Here is a 3,785-nt window from a genome sequence, read left to right as displayed (position 1 = left end):
AAGCCTTACATCTAGGTCCCCAGAACCAGGATTGTGAAACACTGCTCTAGAGTATAGATCAGTTCAGTAACCAATCAGTCAGCTTAACATCAGACTGGGGCGGTAACAGGAAATCATCACTTCTACATTATAAAGGACAGAAGTTAATGGCAACAGATCAAAGTTGATCCTACACACCTTGAGGTAGTGCAGCAACAGTTCTCCAGTGGCCAGGCTGGAACAGTTACGACCTGGAAGGAACAGATACCAAATTAAACATTATGCACAAGTACATTAGGTACTGCAGACTATATGCAGAGCATTCTGAGACGAGATCAGACCAAGGGGGTTCAGTCATTGTAGCCATCCAGCCAGTAGTCCAAGGTCTGGCTACAAGCTCCCCACCCAGACACCCTCCCTCCAGGCAGGCAGCACACCTTACCCCTGCCCGCACAAACAAGAGCAGGCTTGTCAGTGTCTGCCCAACCCACAGGAGGACCGATGGGAAACCTGCGTTGATGCCAGCCACAGAGCACCGGACAGAAGCCAACCAACTGTCAAGAGAGAAGTTCATCACGTACAGCATTCCAGAATGTTCCATGTGGTGGGTGTGAGCTGTAGTTAAGCGTACATGGGAATTGTAGTTCCCTCAGTGATGTTAATGAATAGGTAGAAGGTAGGTGGCATTTGTAGTGCAAGAGGTGAAAGGTGAGTGAAGAGGCTGTAAAAACACAATCATACACACCTTCCTGAAGACTGAAGACCCACAAGGACATCAACTGGGGGAGGAGAGTTGAGGGATAATTAAGTGGTATTGTAAGAACTAGTGGTCAGACATTAGATCAGTCTACAGCACAGCATTATCTAATCCTGGGGACCCACCACTCCTCTGGGTCCCCAGGACCAGAACTCACTGCTATAGTATAGATCAGTTCACTAACCAATCAGTCAGCTTAACATCAGACTGGGGCGGTAACAGGAAATCATCACTTCTACATTATAAAGGACAGCAGTTAGTCGATCATACACACCTTGTGGTAGTTCAGTAACAGGCATCTTCTAGTGACCAGTCTGGTACCACCATCAGGACCTGAAGGAGAGGAGTCCAAATAAACATGCTGAACAGCACTACATTAATACTGCTTTATTGTCTGATAGATCAGAGGGGTAACCAATCAGCTGGGGAGGTAACAACTGATCCTAGACCAGCACTACCACCCTGAGAGACTAAATATGGGAAAGTGCTGACAAGGGACCTGTACTACATCAGGACACGAGTTATTTGGAAGTCAGTATTCTAACTTCAATCCTGCTTAAACTGTATTGATGGTACTGCAAGAAAACGTAAATAAACAGACTACATCCTGAGTGGCCCATCCACCCCAGTCACTTGTGCTGCCACTAGCATTTCATGAATGATTCTCCATCTACATATTAAATCAAATGGCAGCCATTTTGGATCGACAATGCAAAGCCAAATGAAATTGTGAGTCTCTGGTCCCATCAGACAGTTGGTAACCCCAACCAGCTGTCCCCTTGTTGCCCTGGCAACACCAGTGGGTCCACCTTTACAGGTTCTGTCGTCAACGCAGGGCGTAAGACACGTGCGGGTGTCATCACTAGGAGCCAGAGTCACCACGACTACCAAACATCAACCGCTCAGAGAGTTTTAACACTAGGCTGGTTGTAGCTTGTGGCTAAAGCAGAGGCTCTGGTTAAGATACAATGACTAGAGATTCATTTCCCGTGACAATTACCGAACGTACTCATTAATCAAAACTCACCAGTCTAGTTTGCATCACGGCTCCTTGTTCAGCCACAAACAGAAGAACCTACAAAGACATATGCTTCAGGTTAAAGTCTGGATGGGGACCAGATACCAGGCAGGCACATGGAGGGGTTAGACATTACATATGTAGCCTTTATGACAGGTTACGTAGTACTTCTCAGCCCTTTGCCTTTAATAGATTCGCCAGGGCCCTTTATCTAATTCCCAAGTAAATGGGTACAATTCAATGTAAAGGTAGATTTGTATCTTAACTAGCATTAGCGCAGCTGTTAAGAATATGGTTATCAGCTAGCATGCTAGAACATACCTGTAGACTCCAGTCATTATGCTAGCTTTAGTTAGCATTGGCTTGCAAACTACATTTAACTTTACCTCAGTTTGACTCTGACATAACATATGTATCCATGACCTTATCTGGCTGGGGAAGTAGATACAGGTCTTGTGCCCTACATCCCTAAGTATCTTTGTGTGCACTTGGAAAACTGTCCTGGATTTTCAACTAAATAGGGAAGTGCACTTTGGGGTGGACTTTCAGGTGGTAACTGACTCACACGTGACTGGCTGTAAATGATGATCCTCAATGACAAGCATATCTGATATTTTGGTGACTGCTTACTTTATCTGATGGCCTCCTTGTCCTGTGTTCCAAAAGCCTCTTGTAGTAATAACAGACTAGTAAGTCACTAACATGGATGTGTTCTTTGCTCAGGTCTGCATTACTTGTGACACGACTTCCTGACTTAAGGCATCTGAACAGAATCTCCACTTGGAGTTCCATTCTGGAATAGGGAATGTGTGCTGGTGAGTTCCATTTGAGTTTATTCACTGGTGTTCAGGACAGTTCTAATGGCACCATTTCTATATGGTCACAACTTCCGGGCTTTAATGATGATCTCATTGACAAGCATATGTCTGATTATTTTGTGAAGCTACTGTTTTATTCTGTGATGGCTCTATTTAAGAACTTTCTATCTTCTCATAGAAGCCAGGCAAAAACTAACATTTATTTTGTGATTCCTTCTTTAGCATTCAGACCACGAGGACTGATGCGCTTGTGATGGTGTGAAATCCAGGTTGGTGAAATGTTAAGACACTAGTACCCCACTTCCCTTTATAGTGCACACCTTAGACCAGGACCCATGCACTATAAAGGGATAGGTGTGACTTTGGATGCAGATATTTCCCCTTGGCTGCCAACTGTACAAGATGGCTACCGGGACGTGCTACAGTCCCATGATGAAACTTAGCTCACTTTGAACCGATGTGAAACGACATGAACTACTGAGTGACTGTAGCTAATGCAGCGGGTTGTATGTTTAAAATGTTCTTTAACAGCTTAAACACTAACTCCTTATGTCAATTTTAACAGCTTTAAGCTTCCTTACTAGTGTGATTAACACTACCTTCAGCTGGTAGTGAGCACGGAGAGTTGAGTTTTCCAACCAAAGATCAAGAGCTGTGGCGGTGTCCCCGCTACTACGGTGGATTAAGACATGGTTCCTGACCACGTATCACATGGGTCGCTGTTGCGGAAAACCTGCAAATGGCACCCCTGATTCTGTGTGCTAACTGCTACCTCTGATGGCACGAGTCAGGGCAACCGCTGTGAGTTGGCCTCACCCCCCCCCCATACCGCTTGCCCCCCAACGCTGACCCCGTCCCTCCACCCCCACCCGAGTAAGACCCATCGGGCGGCTCACAATGGAGTCCGGCATAGTCGTCTCTCCATAATGTTTCCACTGCCATAGGGACTGGCGTGCCATGTGGGGGCTCGCAAGTGACCAGAACTCTGTTGGAAACATCACTTGAAGATGCTACAGTCCCCAAGATGACAAACTAGCTCACTTTCCTTGAACCTGGAAACACATGAAACTACTGAGTGACTGTATATTAATGCAAAGTTGGGTCATCGATTTTCTCAATCATCCACACTAATAAAATGTTTACCTTTGATTCTTTCAGGGTTTGTTGTTGCGTCGTGGTCAGTGGAATTGCAGCTGGACTCCCAACATACTGC

At 45.6% G+C, this 3,785-nt stretch overlaps 1 long non-coding RNA gene, 3 other non-coding genes and 1 pseudogene across 4 annotated transcripts; 1 reads left to right on the top strand and 4 right to left on the bottom strand.

The window, feature by feature from the left end:
* Nucleotides 1–6: 6 nt before the first annotated feature.
* On the bottom strand, nucleotides 7–1,913 carry LOC112079827 (uncharacterized). Its single transcript, XR_002896066.2, has 4 exons — nucleotides 1,764–1,913; nucleotides 1,011–1,069; nucleotides 725–758; nucleotides 7–230 (listed from the first exon to the last, which is right to left on the bottom strand). It is a non-coding gene; the product is annotated as an uncharacterized lncRNA (long non-coding RNA).
* On the bottom strand, nucleotides 58–127 carry LOC112079829 (small nucleolar RNA SNORD31). The gene has a single exon (XR_002896068.1). It is a non-coding gene; the product is annotated as a small nucleolar RNA SNORD31 (small nucleolar RNA).
* Nucleotides 902–976, bottom strand: LOC112079830 (small nucleolar RNA SNORD31; annotated as a pseudogene).
* Nucleotides 1,478–1,604, bottom strand: LOC112079831 (small nucleolar RNA SNORD22). The gene has a single exon (XR_002896069.1). It is a non-coding gene; the product is annotated as a small nucleolar RNA SNORD22 (small nucleolar RNA).
* A 1,084-nt stretch (nucleotides 1,914–2,997) lies between the features above and the next one.
* Nucleotides 2,998–3,058, top strand: LOC112079828 (small nucleolar RNA SNORD29). The gene has a single exon (XR_002896067.1). It is a non-coding gene; the product is annotated as a small nucleolar RNA SNORD29 (small nucleolar RNA).
* The last annotated feature ends 727 nt before the right edge of the window (nucleotides 3,059–3,785 follow it).

The sequence above is a fragment of the Salvelinus sp. IW2-2015 genome, unplaced genomic scaffold (genome assembly GCF_002910315.2).
Source record: "Salvelinus sp. IW2-2015 unplaced genomic scaffold, ASM291031v2 Un_scaffold9774, whole genome shotgun sequence".
Taxonomy (NCBI): domain Eukaryota; kingdom Metazoa; phylum Chordata; class Actinopteri; order Salmoniformes; family Salmonidae; genus Salvelinus; species Salvelinus sp. IW2-2015.
Note: the sequence above shows the minus strand (reverse complement) of the source record. Positions and strands in the feature narration are given on the sequence as shown.